Source organism: Pteropus medius, unplaced genomic scaffold (genome assembly GCF_902729225.1).
Source record: "Pteropus medius unplaced genomic scaffold, Ma_sr-lr_union100, whole genome shotgun sequence".
Lineage (NCBI taxonomy): Eukaryota > Metazoa > Chordata > Mammalia > Chiroptera > Pteropodidae > Pteropus > Pteropus medius.
The window spans coordinates 4,296,517-4,320,230 of NW_024351648.1; the positions used below are offsets into that span (position 1 = coordinate 4,296,517).

General features: G+C 53.0%; 1 protein-coding gene and 1 pseudogene across 5 annotated transcripts in view; both read right to left on the reverse strand.

The window, feature by feature from the left end:
- ADAMTS17 (ADAM metallopeptidase with thrombospondin type 1 motif 17) overlaps nucleotides 1-23,714 on the reverse strand; it is a 273,147-nt gene that overhangs the window by 178,882 nt on the left and 70,551 nt on the right. The window lies entirely within an intron of this gene.
- Nucleotides 23,344-23,459, reverse strand: LOC120587385 (uncharacterized; annotated as a pseudogene).

Genomic DNA, 23,714 nt, shown 5'->3' on the forward strand with positions numbered 1-23,714 from the left:
CATCTGTGCCCCACTGTTGGTGGCATCTGACTCCTCGGTGTGGTGCGTGAAATAAACGAGCAGGTGGTGGCATGCGATGGCTGGCGTGTCACACACCTGAGGAGACTCAGTGCCCCTCTTGCTATGAGGTCACAAGGGGTGTGTCACCGGAGGTGGCTCTGCTGGGCTGTGGTCAGGTGCACATTGGCCAGGCCTCTCCCGGCTGCACCCTGTCTGCCAGGCCAGCCCTGTGCCCTGGGGTGGGGGTGGGGGGCTGCGGCCACTGCTCACGGGGAGCCCACCCACCACGCCGCACGTCGCCCTGCCCAAGCTCCCCTGCGCTCACATGCACAGGCGTCTTAGGGCCCAGAGGCGACCTCGCAGGCTCAAGGAGTTGTGGAGGGAGGAGTTGGCAGAGGGCAGAGCAAGACAGGATGGGGGACTTAGGTCATTACGAATGAATCCGGAGCATTTGAGGTCTTGCTTCCTGACACTGTCCTCGGCTTGGCTCAAATAAACTCTTAAAAAAATTCAAAAAAAAAGCAACAACTAAAAAGAACCTCCCTTCCGGCTCCCGAAGAGCTAAACCAACATCCAGTTTGTTGACAGCAAATTCAAAGCCAGGTGGACCTCAGTCCCACACAGGGCACCCCTTCCTGCCCGGTCCCCTCCCAGGGACACAAATGGAGCTCGCCAGCCCCCCAGTGTGCATCAGGGGTGTGGCTAGGGGGCTCTGCTCACGCCCGGCACGCCCAGCTGGGCACCTCGTCGATTTGTAATTTAGAAACATGCAACATGCTTGGCCAAGGTTGAAGAATTTTTCTTAAGGGAAAAAAAGAAAAAGGAAAAAGGAAAAAATGTGATTTGGCCTCAAGACACATTTTTTTTGCACGTGGACAGCATACTCGGGCCATGCGGACGACTGGAAGAAGTTGACAAGGAGAAAGGACGGGATCCGGCTTCTTGGTGCCTTCAAGGTCATCGTTCTGGTTTTGTTTAAAAATGCTTTGTGGGTTGCTGCCGTCGGTGGAATGCTCCTGCACAGCCCTGCTGGAATGCGTGTGCGGTGCACACGCACGCACACACACCCAGCAACACCCTCCCAGCCCAGGCCAGACCTCCCGCGTCAATAAATCAATTAGAAACAATCCAATGTGCACGCCCGGGAGAAGTCGTCTGCTGAGGGGGAGAGGAGACATCTGAGGCCAGCTGCGCCGAGCTTGCTGTCCCTAGAGTGTCTGCTGACCCAGCAGGCTTTAAACGCCACACAAACATGACCCCGGCCTCAGCCACACTCGGCACCCGGAGCGGGCAGTCCCAAGTCTCCACTCTAATTAGTTAATGGGCAATTCTGGGGAAACGGCTAAGCCAAAAGCCTTTCAATAATGGCATTTTAATATTTCCAAGGCATAGATGCATTTTTTTTTTTTTAAACTAGAAACAATGGCTCAGTTTGTTTACAAAAAAGTGCTCTCACACCAAGGTGGATTAAGGTCTGGTGCTTTTTTAACAATTTATGCCGGTTGCGAACAACCCAGCCATAAAACCGAGCAAAGCAAAGTCCGGAAAAGGAAAAAGAATAAAAAATAAAAATAAAAATAAAAAAAGGGCCCCCGACCCTGGAGCACAGGAGCCGAGCGCGTTTATCACACGTGTGGAAACGCTTAGAACTCGCAGAACGAAGTCTGGAGAAAATCCCGGGTTATCGTAAAAGCGAGAGCTGCAGGGAATAAACGGTCATTAAGCCACCAGCTTCCGCAGGAAACAGAGGCCACCGCTATTGCACGTTTGCTGGTTGAGAACGCACTGGGCACCGGGAGAGAGACCCGTCCACCACCTCCGGCCACGAAGGCGCCAGCTGCGAACACCCACCTGGTCCCCAATTGGCACTTGTCAAGATGTGAGGGCAAATCAGTTTTCTCTACCCTGATTTCTGTTCTTAAAAGGTGAAGACGGCAAGCATAAGATCCCCGAACGCGGGCGCCGAGGTTGTGGGGCCGGCGGGTCCCCCCAGGGCAAGGAGCGCTTAGACCCGACAGCGCTGCTTTCCACGGCTCCTGCCTTCCACGACTTAACGTGCAGGAAGAAATCGCAGTAGGATTTAGTTTTACGTTTTTCAAACCGTCGTTCCGCGTGTCTGCAGAGCCCCCTGGAACAAAAGGGAAGCGGGGAGGCCCGTGGGGGCGTTGATGAGGGTCCTCTCCGAGGACCAGCGCCCTCGCGTGCTTGGCCCTCCCCCGTTTGACAGGTGCGGGGACGGAGGCTCGGTGAGCAGCCGCGTGGCTCACCGAAGCTCTCTGCCTCCCACACTCACACTCTTTCGGGCAAAGCCTGGGCCTCCGGCACCAAGGCTTTGAGCACCAGCGACAACGAAGCATCTTTGAGGATTTAGGAGATTTTCATAAATCTTAACGTGAGCTTATACAGAGATGTGGGTGGGACAGAGTAAAGGTTTCACGTGTTGAAGTCCAAGTGTTTTTAATCCTTAAGATAAAAGGACTCGGGGGATAGACACGGCCACGCGAAAAGCAGCTGCCTCTAAGACGTGCTGAAGTCATGACAGGTCTCTAATTTTCTCTTCTTCCTTCTTTTGGCTTGAACCGAATGCAGTAAATACGCACTTGCTATGAAAATTAGAGTTATTGGTTATATTTCATTTATCCAAGGTGACATGTAGCAGATGCAGAGGTGGGAAACCAAAAAAAGAAAAAAAAAATGCCAGATTTTGATATCGATGTGAAGGAAATTCATAGTTAGCACATAATTGAGTATGTATGTGCTTGTACCTTAACTCTATGTCCGCTACACCGCCGGCACAGATTAGGGAAGCAAAACACGCTTTGAAAACCTGAAATGCTGAGGGTAGAGATGAAGGGCTGGAAAGTTTTTCCGATGCCCGGAGAAAATATTTAATTCATCCAGAAAAGCAGATCACGTCCAGCAGAGCCTTCTGACCTGTCTTCCCAGTCTCGTCAACTCTCTTTTGTTCTCAGGAGGAGCATAATTTCGGAGAGGAAATTGGGCAAGCAAGTTTAATTATTTTCTTTTTCAGTAGAAAATGGCACGGTGTGAGCCCATACCCCTTAAGCGCACAGTTGACCACGGGATCCTTTCTAGATTTACGAAGTGAATAACGCAGCACAGTATAAACTCTGATTTATCCAGCACGTTAGCACGTGTAAACAGCTTGCAGCCGTTGCTCACGTCTCAGACCTGCCCGGGCTCTGCCTCTCGGAGGAAAGCTGCTCAAGGTACCAGCAGCGCCACGGTTGTCACGGCGACACCACGCTGCCAATCGTGAGAGAGCAACGTGGGTCTGCTCGCTCGGCCACCACGGTGGTTGAGACTGCGTCACACGTCGAGCCTTGATGGCCAATGCTGTGCTCTTGCAAGCTCTACTGAGTGGTTGGAGTGGCTGGATTTGAATTCATGAACCACGTTTGAAAACCAATGTCTTAGAGTCTAGGATGTGACAAATAAAAGGTATCTACAGTCGATTCTCATTCTTTACGGTCATTAGGGTCTGAAAAGTCACCTTGAACAGTAAATTTGTGATTACAGAACCTTCTATTTGTAAAAAGAATAGAGGGTTAGGCCCTTGGAACCTCTGATCACAATATTCTCATCGACTGTTAACTGATCAATACATTGGCTTGTTTTATGTGTGTTTCTGTTTAAAGACACCTTATTGAATATATGTTGTTGATTCATTACCATTGAACTCATGGCCGATAGTCCTACAACCCGTGCCTGAATAAAGCACACGTATCTTCCCCATAAGGCGCATCGCAGCCTTCCTGTGCTTCGGAATACGAGATAACATTTAAAAAATCACCCTTGGAGGCCATTCTAAACAGCGAGACCACCAGCGAAACACACGAGAATGTGAAAAACACGTTACCAGATGGATCACTTGCTCACAATATGAGAGCGGAAGAGGGCAGAGTGTCACCTTGTTGAAGCTCACCTGAGAACACACCTGTCCGTCGACTCAGTTTTTTCTCTCCTCACGTGTCTGCAAACCACCACAAAGCACTACGAGCGTTGATTCCGGAGCTGCGAATACATTTTAGGGAGTAGGCACCGCAAATGCAGAATCCGCAAAGGATGAAACTCAACTGTATTCTAAAAAATTGTGTCCTGTTAACGGGCTCGATGAAGCCCTTGTCACTGGCAGTAAGGAAGTTCGGCTTTCGTTTAAGTGCTGGTTCTATTCCTCACTCTGTATTAACCTTAATTATTTGACTAACTCAGCTCCATTCTCTTCTGCAACTTTGCTTCCAGGTTCCATCCGGGGTCAGTGGTCCACAGAGACCACCATCTGCGCCCTAAGTCACTGACCCTTAAGAGGGTCACGGAGTGGCCAGAGCCCCATAGATGCTGAATGACAGGCATAGCTGCTAATGTATCAGGGAAGAATGTTAATGGGAAGGCTCTAGAAGGCTGGCTGGAGAGGTGGCTAAGGTGACATGGTCCCACTGCTTGGGATTGCCTTCCAGACCTGGCCCTGTCCTTGTGTCCCTAGCTCCCAGGAGCACAGCTGGATAACCCCTCCCAGACCCTAGACTCGTCTGATCAATTCCATCACCGGTAGGCGTGTCGGTCTCCTGCTTCTCTTCTTCTGGGTCTCTTGGGGTCCGTCACGGTGGAAGGAAGACGAGTTACCCAAAGTCTTTATCCCTATACCACAGACAGAGAGTGACGCAATTGCTCAAAGGGGGGCACGGGTCCCCTCCTTAAACACGAGCGTTGCAGAAGCCACCGCTACAGTTCAAAAGTGCCCGCGCCCAACACCTATGTGCCGAGTGGAACACCGATGAACTGAACAATGCGGCTCACGGTTAAACGAAGAGACGAAGTTTGAAGGTGATAGCCTTCGAGTCTGATCACTGAAGGGCTCGCAGGCTTGATTTTGAAACTTACGCAGAGCTAGAAGAATCAAAATAATATATTTGTATAAAGACAGAGATTTCGATCAACGGAGCAGATTTGAGAATTCAGAAATAGACCTGCACACGGACAGTCGACTGATCTGCGATGAAGGTGCCAAGACCATGAAATGAGCGGTGGGGGAGAAGTGTCTCATCAACGAACGGTTCTGTGACAACTAGAGAGCCATGTGCAGAAGAGTATCAGACCCCTGCTTTACATCGCACGTGAAGGTTAACTCCAAGTGGGCCATAGACTTAAACGTAGAGGTTGAAACTACGAAACTCTTAGAAGAAAGTTTACAAGTAAATCTTTCTGAGCCTGGAGCAGGCAAATCCTCCTCGGATGTAACAGCAAACACACAAAAGAAAATAAAGAAGGCCCCGTCAGTGTCGGCGTGCTCCGCAAAGCGGGTGCCCCACCCTAGAAAAGGGGGGTGAGGGGTGCGGGCTGGGCGTGAGGTGGGGGTCGCCGAGCCACGCAGGACCGTGCTGATACACACCAGGGAAGCCTCCCGGTCTCCCACCACGCGATGGCCTTCTGCGGACCAAGAGCCACTCCGGTGGCCTCTGTGTCACAGGCTAACTCAGTGAGCAAGTCCAACTGTCGCGTGAGCCGTTGCTCTGTGACAAGGGGTCCTGAATATGATCAGAGTCAGGACAGACCACAGGCACTGGGCCCCCGCGGGTTCACCTCGGGATACCTGAGGAGGGAGGTCTGTCCGCAGACACCCGAAAATCTCTCACTAAGGGCCTCCGGACCGCCTATGTGTGATGGCGTCCTGCCTGGTGCAGAACTCTGAGGGGGGCGAGCACAGCACACCATCCCAGAGACGTTCTCCCAAGCTCAGGGCCCGAAGGGCGGGCTCTGGGTCCCTAACAGACAAGTGTCCCCGTGTGGGCACTGGGTCCATAACAGACGAATGTCCCCGTGTGGGCACTGGGTCCTTGACAGACAAGTGTCCCTCTGTGCGCACTGGGTCCCTAACACACTAGTGTCCACACACTAGTGGGTACTAGTGTCCCTAACAGACAAGTGTCCCCGTGGCCTAAGTCCAGACCTAGCCTCTCGGGAGAGCGGACGACGGAGATGGGAGACGGAGCTTGTGACGAGGCCCCTGCTACACCACACGCCCTGGTCTGGGTCGCCGGCCACAGCGAGGGCCCCCGCAGAGCCGTGCCACATTCCCGCTTCTGTCCCTCGGTCCCCGGCCCTCGGGGCTGCAGTCGGCTCCTCGCGTGGGAGCATTTGCGGGCAGCGCCCGTGAGCGCAGCAGGTGGTGAAGCTTCTCAGCTGTTTCGCAAGGCCTCTGAACCCTGTCTGTGCTCCCCGAGCATCAGAGCGGGCCACAGACCCCTCTTCTAGCATTTTCCATCCTGGAAGCAAGACCACTAACAAGCCTGCTCGGTGCCTGCACGTCCGTGGGAGCAGACAGCAGCCCCCTCTGTGCGCGCGTGCGCACGCACGTGTGGCTGTGTCACGGGGTCCTGGGAGGATGGCGCTGTGAGGTTGACGGCCACACGCCCACAGCATCGGGCCCAAGTGCAGTTTGAAAGTTTTAACGCGCTTACGTGTCCTCATCGATGGCACTGCCCAGCGTTTATTTCTGTCAACAATTTAAAAAGGAACTTAGCTAGTTCAAATTCAACCACTTTAAGACTTCTCTGTCTTCTCTCGCCATAAACACTTTCCCGTCGCTGGTGGGTTAGAATGCCCTCTGTCTCCCCAGAGAAAACTTGGGGGGTTCGGTGAGGGGAGGTAGGTGGAGGCGTGATGTGTTTTGCCTAAAAAATCCTCCTCCGTGTGGGGAACGAGACAGTGAAGGCTTCCACAGGCCAGATGTCCCTGAAGGTGACCTGGGAGTGAATTTCGGTGCTGAGGACATTGAGGGCCACCTGGAAAGAGGGACCCACCTTCTCACAGCCAGAGTGTGTGCCTTGATCAGTTTCGCTGGAATTAAACTCAGCAGCGTGTCCTCGGGCACGGCCGCGAAGGAAGACCACTAAATCGTGACGATGGCCAGAGCCAGGACAAAGGCAGGGTGGCTGGCAGGAGCGACCGCATCCATCCTATTCACGCCGGTGTGTGGGCTCCGGTGCGTCCCCCTCAAAACCCGTGTGGTGAAGCCCTGTCCCCCCGCGCGAATGTTTGGAGACAGGACCTGTGAAAAGGTAACAGGTCAAGTGAGGACCTAAGTGTGGGGCTTGAAGCCATGTAACTGGGGAAGGAAGGAGCAAGTTCGCTCTTCAGAACAGCTGAACAACAGGGATCTGATCTGGAAAACCGCACGAGCGACCGCTTGAAACAGCCACCGAAATGCGTCATGGAGAAGTCCCCGCGCGGCCTCTGGGAGTTGAAGAAGTGCCGATCGGTACTTAAATCATCAGCACCTCAGCCAGCTGCCCTCGGCCAGCTGCGTCTGGAGGCACAGAGGTCACAGCCCTCAGGCATTTGGCAACGGGTGCCATGCAAGTTCGGGCTGCTGATCCCTGTGCCAGGAGAGAAGCGGGAAGGTGATGTGCCAAACGCAGACCCACGGTGTCCGGCTGCGCTGGGCTCCCTGGGGACCCCCAGTCCCTCCCGAACATTCTAAAAGGCTCACAAACGCAGCCTTTGAGGGAGAAGCCAGTATCGAATGACTCTTGTCGAAGTAACACATCGCTGGGTCTGAAGAATTGGAGGCTGAAATCCCTTCAGATCCCCAGAGAATGCCAAACTGTCAGGCAAAGGTGACAGGGCCTCATGAGAGATGACTCGAGGGGCAAAGCGCTGAGGAACCGACCTTCTGGGTCTGTGTAAAAACCCGTGAGCCTCACCCGGCGCACAGTAGGCCCACAAAACCTACCAGACGAGTGAGAGGGACATCGCTACTGTTTTAGCTTAGTGAATGAGTCACAATTAAAGCAGACTCAGCAGCAAAAAATTCCGGGTTATCTATCAAATTATTACATTGTACAGTGTAAATATCTTACAATCTTATTTGTCAATTATCCCCCATTGGAAGAAAGTTTGTCTTAAGAGCATTCGAGGGTCACCGGTTGATGGAGTTATACTGGTGTTAATTAGTCAAAATGGTATTAATTAGTCATAGCGTATTAATTACTCAAGTTCTGCTTTTATGTGTATCGCCAGACTTTATCTGCATTCTCGTTATTTCCTGGACCCTATGAGCTGCTTCTATAATTCACCTTTCCTGTGTTCCAAGGGCCCTTACAATGGAATGTTCTTGAAACTTGCCTGAGACAACCTTGACAAACGGCTTCACTCCCTCTCATACTAATAGCTCTGTTTCTACAGGAAGAATGAAATACAAGGCCATGCATAGAAACATTTGCCAAGTTAGGGGGGGGAAAAAAAAAGCTTTCTCAGAATAATTAAGAAACCACATTTCTTGCTAAATGCTTAGCCTAGCAAAGTCATTCTCTTGGGGATAAAATGTGGCTTTTAAGTGAGACCCTGGGATGAGGGTCAACAGCAGGACCAAGAGTCCTCCCGATCCGTGCTTTTGTTCTAGGCCCTCCCAGGGTGGGCCTTGCTGCCGGGCAGACATGGGTGTGGGGAGAGGTCAGGCCAGGCACCGGGCCAGCTCCACATCCCAGCTCCTGAGCGCAAGTCCCTAAGCCACCCCTACCCCCCACCCCCGCCCACAGGGCAGTATATCACCTCAATGAAAGAAGTAACCCCAACACAGGAAGCTGTCATTTAGATGCTGACTCAGCACTCATGAGCTAAAGTCAACCGACCATGACAAACCCTCCCGTCTGTCTGATGGCCAGGGAGGGCTGGGTGGGGCTCTGCCTCTGCTGAAGCAAAAAAAAAATCACGACATTCCATTTTATTTAAAAACAAAACAAAAGCTAGCCTCTTAGAAAGGAATGTTGATGAGAGCAGCGCCGTGAAGTCAGGTGGGCACCAAACACGTGGAGAGGAAATAAGCAGATCTGTGGCAGGAGAAGTGGCAGACAGGGAAGATGCCCGGCCCCTGGGAATTGTCGCTAAGGGGTGACAGAAAGTGGATGATACGCCTTTGGGTTGAAGTCTTTTTCCTGCTTGATGCTTATGGATACAGCTCATTACCAATACGCCGCCGTCTTCGTCCCTTTGAGTTGTGACAAAATACCACAGTCGGGGTGGCTTAGCAACGACAGAAACGTATCGCTCACGATTCTGGAGGCTGGAAGTCTGACGTCGGGGTGCCAGCGTGGCTGGGGGAGGACTCTCTTCGGGTCACAGTCTTCTCGTTGTGTCTTCACACGGCAGAAGGGGGGAGGGAGCTCTCTGGGGTCCCTTTGATAAGGGTACTAATCTCAATCATGAGGGTTTAACCCTCACGACCCTGTCACCTCCCAAAGGCCCCATCTCCTAATACCATCGCCTTGGGGGTCAGACCCTCAACATACACATTTTGGGGGGACACGCACATTCAGATCATACTCACTACCTTGGATTTTAAGATCATCCCATAGAAATTGTGTGAATGTCAATGCCTGTCTTTAAAATGTCCACGGCAGAGAGTAAACAAATATTCCTTAGCTTTCAAGCAATTTCATACATTTTTACATCACCTCTGCGCCGATGATGGTCCCCACACTCTGTCCCCAGGACCTGGCTCTCATTCGTGATCGGGTTGGCCAGCCTGGCTGTCCTACACTTGCCACAGCCGCAGTCCACACCAAACAGGGCTCGCTACCCCAAACTGAGCCTTCTCAAGTTTTCCTTCCTTATAAATTCAAAACCTCAGACAGCTGGTCGACCTCGCTCTCTCGCCTTCTCCCAGCCCCATCTCAGTAATCATCAGGCACTGGCCTTTCCTGCTGCTAGGATCTGTTCCCCTCTCCCTGGTCCCCAGTCCGGAACGGTGTCATCGCTTCGAGCTTGGATTACTGTGATATCTCATCGGGGGTCATCTCCCTCGTTTCTCCCCATTCCAACTAGTCCTTAGAAGTCCAGCCCCAACTGTCCCCTCTTCTATCGACTCTACCCTGATCCCACCAAGATACACTCCTCCCGCCCCCCAGAGGTCCAGAGCCCATGATGGTACCTTAACTGCAGCATGTGTACGTTAAAAGTCCTCAGTAAGTTCCCTGAATGAATGAATGAATGAATGAATGAATACCAGCCCTGCCGACTTCATTGTAAGCCACCACCCGCTGCTGCTTAAGAAGCCAACTGGAACAGGGAGCAATAACTGATGAGGACAAATACTAACATTTATCAAACACCAGGTGTGTGCCAGGCCCCGGGCTAAAGACTTCACACTTGCAATCACCTGGTGAGATAAACGTGATTATCACCCCTGTGGTACTCATGAGAAATGAAGACCCTACGAGGTCAACGATACTGGCCCAAGGTCAAACAGCGAGTGACGGACTAGGATTCGATCTCGGCTCTCAACTCGGAGGGCTGCAAATTGGTGGCCGCAAGAATCATGTAGACTGCAGAAACGTTCTGTGTGGCTCACTAAGTATGTAAGCCAAAGCGCTGATAAGTACCAACCATCAAAAATGAGGTGAGTTTACAGAAAATCCAGATTTTCTGACTCTTCTTAAGATATCAGAGAACCAGAAAATGAGAGACTGGCCAATAAATGGCGCTGGGACAATAGGTGACCCACACGCAACCAAATTCCCCCACTTCAAACCATACACACAAAAATGAACTCTAACTGGATTAAATATGCAAGAAAGAAAACAAAACTTTGCATCTGTCGGAAGAAAATGTAGGAGAATGTCATTATAATCTTAGAATATTAAAAAAAAAATTAAACAAGCAGAAATCACAAAAGACTGAGACATCTAGTTGAACGCTCACTGAAAACGTCTAGGTGACAAAAAGCATCGTTAACAAAGTTACAGACCAAGGACAGATTGTGACGACATTATTTCCAATTCCTACGACCAAAGATGTGATGCTCCGTGTCACTGGTAGTCACAGAAGCACAGAATAAAATCACCAGAAAACGGCGATTCACACTCAGCTCGCCGATAAAACCTCCTAAGGCCATCAGGCTGGGAGACTCTCACATGCTGCCGTGTCAGCTGGTACCACAGCCATTTTGGGGTGGGGGGCGTTTGGCTTGCGTGGAAGGGCCGAGAGGTGTGCAGGCTTCTGAGAAGCGTGGGCTTGGGAGGAGCCAGGATGCAGATCTGCAGTGATACGCCCCGCTCACCTGGCCCTCTCGACACGACCGTCTGCGGCCCGAGACACACGGACGTGCACACTCACGCACACATGCACAGACGTGTACACTGCATCCGTGCGCGAGCGCGAGTACATGCACGCAGTGTCCACACATGTGCACGCATGCGTGTGTGAACACACAAAACTACCATCCCGTGAAGGGATGCTATTTGTCTTTTCATTTACACGTGAGAGAATGAACGCGGAGAAAGTGAGTCGTTTTTACAGGCGGATTCCGCACCCGAGGAGGAGAACCTTCCGAACCAGGCAGTCTGGCTGCGGACCCCTCTTGCCAGCAGTGAGGTAGGGAGGACTCTGCCTCAGGGAGCGGAAGGCAGGCTCGGTGACAGACGCACAGCCAGGTCTGCGCGTCACGCGTTCCGGGGGCAACGCGAGAAGCCTGCCAACTACTGTTCAAAGTCCAGGCAGATTTTTGTCAAAACAGAAACTGAAAAGACTCTAATCAAGATGTCGTTAACCCCTGAAACTGTGCAAAATTGGCTATGTATGTGTGTGTTTCCTGCGAGAAGGTTTAGAGGTTTCATCGACTTTCCAAAGGGGTCCATAACCTCAAAAATGTTCAAAGACACTAAATGCAGGAATCCCAGAATACAATCGAGAACATTCCCTAGGAAAAAATCCTCTCTGGGCAGCCGAGTCAGACCAAAAGGTCGTGGGAAAATAACCCTTCAGCCCTCAGGGCTCAGCCACGCATTCCACAGAAGGTGATAACCAGCAACATCGCGGAGAATGTGCCAGATCGACTAACTGACTCATGGAAGAACCAAGTAAGGGTCTAGCTGCCATCATTCCCTGACGATGTAACTTTTAAAAGAGCAAAAAGTTGAAAATCACATGATATCACTTAGATGTGGGATATAAACCTAAAAGCAACAAATGAACGGGACGAACAAACAGAGACTCATGGACAGGGACAATGGACTGGCGGTTACCACAGGGGAGGGGCGGAGGTAGATGGGGAAAAAGGGGTCAGATATGTGGAGACAGAAAGAAATCTAACTATGGGAGGTGAACACGCAGTGTAAATATATATATATATATGCCTTACTGTTAAAGTGTACAGCTGGAACTTACTGGATTTCGTTAACCGACATCACCACAAAAAAAAAAAGAATTATAAATAAATAAGTCAATAAAAGAGCAAACGAGATCATGCAAATGGAGAACAATGGATTTTGTCAATTAGGTCCATATGCTTCATTGAGAAAGCCCCTTGAATTAAGTATTAAATTGGACACTGTTTAGAGAATGTAAAAATGGAAGAAAAAAAATCAGCCGAGGGATATGCATATGCACATATTTAGACATATATGATTTGCAAATACGCAATCCTCAGTGTTAATGTGTGCGTGTACATATAAACTTGAAAAAGAAACCAGTCTGTTCCGAATATTAGTAAAAAAAAAAAAAAACGGTTTGTTTTGAGCTAACAAGAATAAAAGCAGGACCTAAAAGCCATTTGTTGATTTTGCTCTCCACTTGAAGGAAACTGACAAATTGCCCTTATTATTAAGAAAACTGATGTCCACATCCATCCTGTCCACTTCGAGTCTAAGGTCCAGTGAGCATGTCCTCCTTCATCCCTGTCCACAGGACACCCTCAGGACCACCCACACCCCTGCCTACCGGCGAGGGAAGAGAGCAGAGCTTCGTTTCCTTGTAGATAATTCTCGATCTTGGTCTAACACAAATCACCCAATGGAACTTAGAAACAAGGCAGGAAGGGCGACACTACACAGGGACCTGGGCTTCAAGACTATCCTCTGAGAGCGTATGGAGTTACGTACAGTTTTTTAGCCATTTCTTAACCGCGCTGCCGTCCTGACCACAGTCCACTCTTCCCAAGGACTGGCAAGCGTGGAGCATTCCAGGTTCATCGCCCAGCCCGCCACCCACATAGCATACTGAAATCGTTCCTTAACGGTGCCTGTATTACCTCCCTTAACCTCCCACTGCAATTCCAAATGCACTGTGGACTTCCTCTGAGATGGGCCTAGATCACGCTTCCAGAAGAATGACATCATGGAGAAGTGGAGGTAGGCGGTGAGACTATCCCAAGACAAGTTCATTACTGCCCTTCAAAGATAACTGGCTCTTTGAGGGCTAAACTACCCCCGTTCCATCCCATTAACCCTTGGAACTTTTGCCCCTCGGTTTGATAAATAAATATTAATTCCAACCCTCCCAATGTAAGATCTTCCGTCTCAAAATCTAGTAACCCAAGAATGTGGATTGCTATTTCCTGACCCCTGCACTGTGTTGGGCAGGCTCTGGCGACAGCCAAAGATGGCCCCCACCTCCCCCAGTGGCATTTGGTATGCAGAGACAATAACAAATCGGATGGACTGGCGAAGGCAGGAATTAAACCAGGAGGAGGGGCACGTGTCCCGGAGCAAAGCATGTGAGATGAAGTGACTATTTTCCTGGACTCTTTTTGAGATTTCATGTCTGGATCTTGTCTGGAGCATCTACCAAGTGGATGCAGGCCCAAATAGCTGGCATTCCTTTGATAACTCCAGCCCCTGGATTGTCCCACTGTCATGGCAGTGGGAGTCTGAGCTCCAGCCTTGATTTCAGGGTACGGTGACTGTCCTGCTCCATGTCAGAGCTCCTCCAGAAGAGCTAACTGGACAAGGAGTCATTGCACAGCCGTCAGGAAATTGGAAGGACTCTAGGGGACCCATGGTGGTCACTGCCACCCTTGGTAGAGCAGCTGTCCCTCTGGCTCATGGCCAGAGAAATTTCTGGCTGATCTGGCGTGAGTGACCATGGCAGCAGAGGCCCCCTGCTCTGGGTGTGAGGGACAGTCTTCAAGGCCCTGGGCTGCTCTACAGCTGAGGGCAAATGGGCCTCCCCGAAAGAAGCTTCCAGTGTGTTTCTATTCTCCTTCACGAAGGCACAGACGTCAAAGGCACATGTGTACTGGCAAGATGGCCAGCGAACCCCATGAGAGACCCGCTCCCTCTGAGGACGGGGCTCAAACTCAGAGTTATCAATCCACGTCTAAGAGCACTGCCTGACTCTCATCTGAGCAGAGCTGACGCAGAAGCCACAGCTCCCAACATCTACTTGCCTCCCCCGGCCATTCTTGGGGCTGTAAACCGTGGCAGATTCCTCTTTGGGCTCAGCAGATCGTGAGCGGGGGAGGCGGGCGGGCTCCGAGCTCAGGTTTGTGTCGAATTCCACTCTCCACTTACCACCTGGGTGATTATGGCAATGATGTCATCTCCCCAAGCTTTTTCCCCCCGTTTGTAAGATGAGACTAATCCCTAGCTCACGGGGTTGGGGATTAAATGCATAATGTAAGTAAAGCACTTTTCACACAGTAAACGCTGAACAAATATTATCTATCGCTGCAATTATTTTGACCAAGTCCAAATACGAAAGAGTTTAAGGAAAGTATCTGTCAAGCAAAAACTCTGCCAAGAAGCGTTTAAGAATTTCACAATTATCGGCAGCTTAGGTTGCCAGCGTAGACACATGGTGAGTCTCTAAATACTTTTATCGGCGTGACATGTGGAAGCTGAAGACAGAAGAGGAACCGACGGGGGGTTTGGAAAGCCCATCCTCGGTGGTCTCAGGGGCCGCTCTCTTCATATACGCCGGGGACAAGGAGGTAGCTGGACAGCAAGTGCCAGCGCGCGCCCTCAAATTGCTCAGAACCAAGCTGCACCGCCTCACTACTGCGCGGGTCTCCCTCACCTGACCCGATTATTTGCACAAACTTTATGTCAACGGTTGTCTGCATGGTCAGCCATCATAAACATTTCTTCCACGTTTCTCACTGTCCTTTTGGGATAAGAGAAGCGTGGCCCTGAGGTGACAGACATTCCGATGTACTTACATCCCTTTAATATATTAATTTTCACTTGTTCTAAAACCGGCCACTCGCCAGGGTCGGTGAGGACTGTTTGCCGAAGACCCTGTACTCGTTCAAACCTTGTCGTTCGCGGGAGGTCGCAAGTCCCTCCAGAAGGTTCTGAGAGAAGGGAAAAGTGTCTCTGTGCAGGTTTGAGGGAGGGTCTGAGAGCTGCTGTGGAACCGTCTAGAACTCTCGCCCCTTCTAAGGACCCTGGCTTCTACCAGCGGAGCTTGAAATAAGAACGCAGTGTTTATTCCGTGCTCAGGGCTGGCCTAGACGCCCCTTCGGCTCTCTATCTGACACCTCTGCGGTGGCCCGGGGTCTCCCAGGAACACGGTGCAGGCGCCATGTGCCAGCCTTGGAGATACCCTTGGCCCCAGCACCCAGGAGCCCAGTCGAGACCCCTGACACAGTCTGTGACCTCATCATCCAAGTGTGTTTGTGTGCGTCCCAAGCTGTCCTATTAATCTAAACGGAGCCTCGGCCGAAGGAGCGCCTTGGTGGCAGTTTGACCTAACCACAGCGACCGACCCAACCATTTGCGCTTGGACCGTTTCCTTGCAGCCACTGCCAACGTGTCCGCACAGAACGAGGTGGACTGCGGTATCAACACCCAGGAAGATGCCGGGAAGGAAGCCGAGGGCGAGGTAACCACGGAGGAGGTGCCATCTCGTGACGCGGCCCTGCGCAAGTCTGGGATGGCGTCCGACTTCAGACCGCTCTTAACACCGTCTTGGCGGGCAAGCCAGATGCTCCTGCCAGCTCCCGTGGATCAAAGGGATCATGGCACATCTGAGCAGAAAGGGTGACACGGACGAGGGTAGCTTTGTTCTGCCGGATCTTCTGAAAGGCCTAGCAGCTCTGCCGCGGGAGGAGGGGGACCTGGTGGGCTCAGCGCTGAACCGGGAGAGTGAGGGGCTCGGGTGACTTGTACCCCCGGGCAGCCTCTGGGCCCTTCCCGCACCTTCCTGCACCAAGCGCAGGGCGGGGCGCACCCAATCTCGCCCACGGCCATTCCTGGGCACAACCGTCCATGATGGGCCCCTTCTGGGGGACGAGCCCTGGGCGGCGGTGTTTCTTCACCTGGGCAATGTTTAGAAATATTACGTTGCCATGGCAAACGGGTGACCCCCCCCTGGGCAGAGGCTAAGGTGCCGAATGCACCGAAGCACACCAGGCGGTCGGTCACGCAGACCAAGAAACCATTCTGCCCGTGATGCCACACGGCTGCCACTGAGAAACGGCCCTTTCAGGACGAGTCACAGACTCAAATGGCAGGGAAGGACAGGCAGGTACCGAAGGCAGAGACGAGCTCCCTTACCATAGTCTTTTGGATCATGTTCTCTTGACACAGACATCCGTTTTTAGCGTTTGAATCACAAAGAGCTGTTTTCTGCGATTGAACGTTACAAAGAAACATACCCTTTCACATTTTCCTTGAAACGCTCAGCCTTCTAACCTTGTGTTTCATCTTCTCATTTTTCATGAAGATGCGGGTAAAGGAACATTTAGTTTCCTTTGAACAGCACCACAAGGAAAGTGACAGCACAGACTCGAGGACGAATGGCACTCGCCACCGAGCATCAGAGGAGAGAGACAAGAGGGCGCGGAGGGGTCTGCGACACGCTGAACGCGGGCAGCGCCTCTCAGCTCCCGCGCATGGCCGCCACACAGGGACGCGGGCCTAGACTCGCCACATCTACCGGGAAAAGCCAAAGACTCAAGGAAGTGAAAAGCCTGCAGGTTTTGAGACCGTAAATATTGGAAAACTAGTAAGAAACATGAAATAAAACATGTCTGAGGCCCGAGGCAGCCCCCAAGGAAGCAGTCTGCACTTCTACGTGGGGTGACCATAACGTGTGACCGCATTTCACAGTGCCGTCCCCCTGTGCTGGCCCTGAGCTGCTCTCGGGGAGCTGACGGCTTGGCAGAGGTGGTCAGGTTCCCGGCCCCACATGGGGAGACCCACAAGAATTGTAATGACTTCTGCCCCAGTGACGTACGTGTGGGGGATGTCTACACTGGCCACAGCCTTTGGGGTCTACTCAGCAATTACATGGCACGGGCGTGTCACATGTGAGTATCCAGGTGAGGTGAGGGCACAGTGTACCCGCCAGGGGCTGCCACCGACGGGGCGGGTTTCGTGGGTGGCAATTTCTCCCTCCGCAGCCACTCGTGACTTCCGCTGCAGACGTGGAGACGGGTAAAAGAACTGTTTGAGGCGCAGACATGGGGACTACGTCATAAACCGCTCAGTCGTCACAAATTCCAAGGAGGGGACACCAAGGGGTTTGCAAGAGAAAACACGCGCCATTGTGAAGAGGCCGAGAACTCTCTTTCTGACGAGGTCTTCACTCTTCACCCCAAGTGCAAAGGTGGGAAAGGGCGCTGTCTTCCCAGGGTCCCCCCCCGATCAGCCTTAACCTTCTCCTCGGCTTACATTTTCCAGAGCAGCCACAGGAGGGGACAGAAGGCTCTTTGTCCCGGCACCGGCTGCCTTGGGTACGGGCGTTCCAAGGAGAAGGCCTCCCTTCAGTTCTCGAGAGGTCCCTGGGGTGTAACCCCAGGGCTCGCGACATTTCTGCTTTTGTCATGGGCCACCCACGGGTGTGGGGGCAGCAGCAAAGGAAGCTGCAAAAGCAGGCAGGTGGCTGCAGGAGTCCCACGGATGGGACCACCAAAGTTCCGCTCGGCCCCAGGAGTCTCCGGAATTCTCGGGTCCCAGGAGGGGCCCATGGCCATGAGTGGCCTTGCTGGAACCAAGTCACCCCTCTCACGTCCTCGTAGGGGAAACCCAGCACCGACTTCACGGCCATGGGGACACGTCCTTCGTCGCCTGCCTCACACGACAAGTAAGGTTTCTTCCCTGTGCACTAAGCACGCGTCACTGTGGCCCCGCCACCGGAAACGTGTCCAACCATCTCAGCCAAAGCCTTCGGAGGGAGGACGCAGGGGCCTAAAAAATTCTTCTTCTTCTTTTTTAACGGGTTGGGGAAGAACACAAAGAATTATTTCTCTATCGTGGCAGAACATGCGCGTGGTTTTACTGAAACAATCAAGGGCCGGGCCATGGCCCACGCCAGGGCCAGGACGGGGACAGAGGGGGCCTGAATTGCTCTGCGGCAGGTTTATAAACAAACCCAATGGCCGCTGTGCCCGGTGGGGGGGCCCTCAGGGCAGGAGCGGTGTCAGCCCGGCAAGGAAGCTCAAGGACAGAGGGGGACAGGGTCCTTGGAGCCACATCCCCAAAGGCGAGCAGGAATTAGCCAGAGAAAGAGGGAGCCGGTGCCTTTCGGACCCAAACCCCGGAAACTTGGAGCGTGGGAACACGTGTGGTTTGAGGGGCCACGGTCCCCCGGAAGCATAAACCTGCACCATTCACATCGTCGAAGAAACGCACAGAGCGGATGAGATGCCACCGGCGCAGGGGTCCCGAAGAGGCCCGGCGAACCCACTGCCACATTTGCCAAAGACAGGTGTGGACGGGGGTGAGGGGCGGGCCGTCGGCGGCCTCCGAGGATCATCTAGGCTGGGATTTGCCCCGCGGGCGCAGGGAGGGCAGAGTGAGTTTGACGCAGGCAAGTGGCTTGGGCGAGCTGCGATGTGTCGGTTGCTTTGACCTCACGGTGCCTGCTCCAGAGCTGGCGTCGACAAACACAGGTGACCCTTGGGCAACATGGCTTTGAACTGTGGGGCCACTTATACACGGATTGTTTTCAGTAAACATATGGTCCGCCCACTACATCACGTATCTTTGTGTTTCGTATCCACGGATCTGGCCACGAATCGCAGACAGTGTTTTTGGTCCATGGAAGGGCAGTGGGGGGTGGGTAGCTGACTGTGTGCACATCCTATGCCTAAGATGCTTGAGCATCCTTGGATTTTGACATCACGGGGATCCTGGGACGAAGTCCCCATGGGGACTGAGGGATGGCTGTAGTTAGATTTCTGGGGAATCGGAAGTTATATGCAGATTTTTGAGTACAAGGGATGTGAGGGTTCAACACCCCTAAGCTCTCATTGCTCAAAGATCAATTGCACAGGTCGAAACATCTAAAACTGTCCGTAGTCATTATAAAAATTTCACGCGATTCAACCTAACATTTTGACTTCACGCACTTCAGAGACACCTATGTGCTGTCCATCATTTCAAAGTACATCGAAACGCAGATACCGGGGGGACTGATCGGGGGGGAGCCGACTGGCCAGCTCCTCGCCCTCTGGCTCCCCAGGTCACCTCGCCCGCCCACGGCTTTGGGCCGACGCGCCCTGACCGCTGTCCCAGCCAGGCCTTGGCCAGACCTGGGCATCACGCCTCCACGACACTCCCACCGGGACTTGTCGTAGTCTAAAGTGGGCCTCGGCCTTTTCCTCATGGTCCCAAGGTGGCTGCTGCGGCTCCGTGCGTTATCCTCACACAGTAGCTTCTTCGGGGGCATCTTTCTCTGAAGCTCCCAGCAGGCCTTCCCTTCGGCTTACCTGGCCAAATGTGGTCACGTGACCGGTGCTGCACGGGAGACTGGACAAGTGATTACACGGCGAAGGAAAATGCACGGCCGCGTTGGGCTTCGTCACTTGAGGTTAGACACAAAGGCGAGGGATGAAGGAGAGGGGGCACGGCTGCCAGGCACAGAGCCGGCTGTGCCCTCCACGCTCGCCATCACCACAGAACGGCTCCCTCTCCTGACCACCGCACCTTCCACTTTAAAAGCAAATGCGGTCAGGCCATTGTGCCCTAGGCTCTTCAGCAATGAGCCACTGTTTTACGCCCTGCCCGGCTCGTGGGACCTGAAGTGTGGGACTCGCGAGTGCTCCCCTCCGAACCCCGCTTGGCGCGTGAAGCTCCGCTGGCGTCTGGCCCACAGCACAGTCTCTCTCACCACAGTGGCTCTTGCTCTAGGATGCACAGAGCCAGCCTCGTCGCCAGGATGCTGGCCGCACGTGGGCAAGGACGCCCCTGGGGCTGCGAACCTCACGAAACGGCCCCGCTAAGTTGAACGGGCCCAGTGTCCCCACCTACAGTCCCAAAAGTCTACTCCGTGTGGACCACACAGACCCACGCAAAGTCCCGGGCATGGCCGCTCACAGGCCACGTGTGCCACTGAGGCTGCCGGCTCCCCACCGTACCAGCGACTGTCGGAGAACCAAGCACAAGGCCCCCCACCTGAGCAAACACAAAGCCGTCCGCTGAAAAGCGTTCAGGAAACGCAAGGAAAACTGACTTGAGGCGGTGACCTGATGGGCTCCGGGGGACAGGTGCACAAAGGGCTAAGACCAGAATCTCCCGACGGCCACCCCACCGGCATGAGGTTGCTGCACGACGTCACCTGAAGTAACCAATGCAGGGACAAGTGACCGTGTTGGCCTCCTCACCAGACAAAGGCAGACAGGCTGGCAGGTGCGTCAACTGGCTTCAAGGGCTTCGACTCACTGCTCCCACCTCCAACCGCCCAGCCCGGGCTGAAGTTCTAGAAGCTTCCTGGTCAAGCCTGCACAAGCATAAGCAAAGCCAGGCGTTTCAGGAGAACCAGAAAGTATGAGCTAGAAAATCCCTCAGTATGGTGTGGAGCGAGTGGAAACGTGCTGGCGACATGTGTCCTCCCCGGGTCCTGCCCTCGGATGCCCTGTGACTGCCACGTTCCACAGCGCCTGTCGGACCAGTGCCCAGGGCCGAGCGTCGGCTAAAGGACCACAGATTCTCGGGTGTAACTCCCTCCAGACCCGGGTGCGGAGTAGGACAGAAAGCGGTCTGTGCCAGGGACACACAGGGACCCGCGGGCCAGCGATGGCTCGAGAGAAGGCCAAGGCGTGTAGGACACTGGTCTGGTTCAGAATGGTCTGACACGGCGATGGCAGGCCGGCCAAAGGCTCCTGAAACACAGAGGGTCTGACCTGTGCGGAGGAGCCTTCTTGCGTCTGCCTCAGGCCTGACCACTGGTTTGCTCGGGAGACACTGCTAGCCTTCCTGTCATGCTTAGCCATTCGGCAAAAGCTTAGCAAGCACTGGATTTTCAGTAGATTTTACTGTTTGAATGAAGGTATCTCACAGGTGATAACACTTAGAAGATAGATGATTACAAAAAAAAAAATTTACACACACACACACGCACACACACGCACGCACACGTGCGCACACACACACACACACACCCTGCAGGAACGTAACAGAAGCAGCAAAGCCCGTTGTTTTTATCAAACGCCTCTAGACACAGGCGTTCGAACTCTCCCTGGTGACCCAATTAGGAGGCCATCAGTCTGCTTCCCGCAGCTAGGGGACAAGAATGGTCTCCGGAGAGCAGAGGGGGTTGGCAAGGTAAGTACTGGAAGGCAGCCGCACTCCCCTCGGGGTGCTGGGAACTGTGCTGGCACCAATGTGAAGTTTACAGTTGGCAGCCCTTCCGTTCAGGGGCGAGATGCAAAGCCCACGTAACCCTGGCGGGTAGAATCCAAGCCTGACATCGGGACAGATGCGTCCCCTGGGTAATCCAGGGCCGGCCGGCCTCACTGTTGCCGGCCTCACTGTTCCCGGCCTCACTGTATCAGGTTCTGTTGCTTTAAATTCGGAGCCCATGCCATTTATCAGACATGAAACCCCAGGGACATGGCCACTCACCATCAGGTGACCCGACCAGGAGCTTCAGCCAGGCTTCGGTGTGAAGCCTCTTGCCAACGGCCCTACCCCTAACTCTGGTAATTCTCATTCTGTTAAAGACATCTCCCCATGCGCATGGCTTCTTAGTTCCCATCCGCCAGCCACGGGGACAGCCAGCACCCGCTGGTGGCCTGGCAGGCATGGGAGAAGAGCACCTGGCCACTCTCAACAGGAGCCCTCGCCCCCTTCGCCGTGGACCACCTGCAGTCCAACCATATTTTCCTAAGTGTTTCGCCAGCTGGTCTCTTAGTTGGGATTCAAAGGCCTTCCCCAGGGCTGAGGTCACGTGATGAGTGATTTCCCAGCATGCCCAGGGCTCTCTCGGGGCAGGAGGTGCTGGGATCACTCACTAGGTGGGTCAAATGCCGGCTTTTCCTGAACTCGCTAGATCTTGTCCGAAAGGGTCTTTTACTGTCTGCTGGTTCGTCTGAGTGTGGAGTGCACGTTTTCTGGCCATAGGTTCAACCACGGTTGTCTTCCGTAATCTTACGGTGATCCCCTAGAGACCGGAATGATGTGTACTCGTTGCTCATCATTTTTCTTCGTTTGAGCCCAAGTTCAGGCTGAGCACAGATATAGAAGAAATGTTTGGCATCATTCTCCTTTCTGAGTCTTCGCATCTAATTCTTGAACCTTCGTTTCACTTATGTTATTACTCCTGAATTTAACAGATTAACAAAAATGAATTGAGGAGACCTTCGCCCCGCTTGGATCGTCTTAAGAGTTGAAACTTATTTTCCTTCAGCTGAAGTGATAAAGAAATTTATGCTCAGAATAAAACAGGCAGAAAAAATCGGGTGGGGCTGGGGACACCTGGCCAGAAGGCAGTTCCAAATTTCGTTACAAATCTCAGAAGGCAAAACCTCCCTCAACGGAGCCAACGCAGCCCCCAAACGAGCACAGGGAGACAGTCTCTCCAGGTGGGGCTCCCGTCTGCAGGACGGTCAGTGTGGGATGCTCGGCTTCTCCTCTGCAGCCCTCCCCCCGGCTCCCGCAACCCGGATCGTCTGCCCAGAGGCAGAGATGATGTTCAAGGGCTGAGTGTGGACACGTCTATGAGTTTCGGCAGCGTGGGGCAGACAGACACAGTGCTACGTGCCAGACACGGGACAATCTGGTATTCCTACGCCAACATCAAGTCACGCAGAGAGGCTACACGCTTCACCCATCCAGCCCACTTCCTTCTGAATCAGAGCACGCCGGTGGCACAGATGCTCTGTCAGCTGTCCCCTCCCTCCTTGTTCTGAGAAATCCGTACCATGGAGGGCGACGTCGGGAAGTGCTGGACTCAGAGGCACCGGAACTGGGTCCTTCCTCTCACTGCGAACCTGAACAAGTCCCCTGCCAGCTCCCGGCGACGCGGGAGAACACCCTGCCCAGGCTTTACCTCGCGTCGTCCTCCCAATGGTTCTACGAAGACACCGTTTTTCTTTTGCATTTTAAAATCTAAATTCGAGGCCGTGCATAGTCATTTGACTGCCTGAGGTCTCACGGGCAGCAGAGCCACTTCCTGTGTCCCCGTCACTGTTGGACCACCATCCTTCACATCCAAGGCCCCCTGCGTAATCTCGTTTCTTAAAAGTCCGGGATCTAAATAATACATATGAGTTGAGTCAGAAGCCCCTGGACCCTCTGCAGATAAAATGACGTTAAAAAGTACAGAAGATTAACACGTCGGTGGTCACCCTTCTTTTATTTTTGTATTATTTATTATTACTTATGCCTACAGCACCTGGTTTTCCAAGGTGGTCTCCCATCCAAGAACTAACCAGGCCTGACCCTGCTTAGCTTCCGAGATCAGACATCGGGCATGTTCAGGGCGTCATGGCCGTAGACCATGGACCGTGGCTCCACTGGGGCGTGAATCCAGGACCTTCAGCGTGTAAAGCGGACGTGCTCACCGCTACACTATGGAACCACATCCTGGTCATCCTTCTTTTAGATGGTAAGCTAGAGTCATAAAAACTCCCAGCAGTGGGCCCTGGGCCCTCAATCTGTCCAAACACCGCTGCAAATGTACTTGTTCAACAGATTCGTTTTGTTCATTGATTCAGTTGTATCATAAACGCTCATCAAGCATCTGACACATGC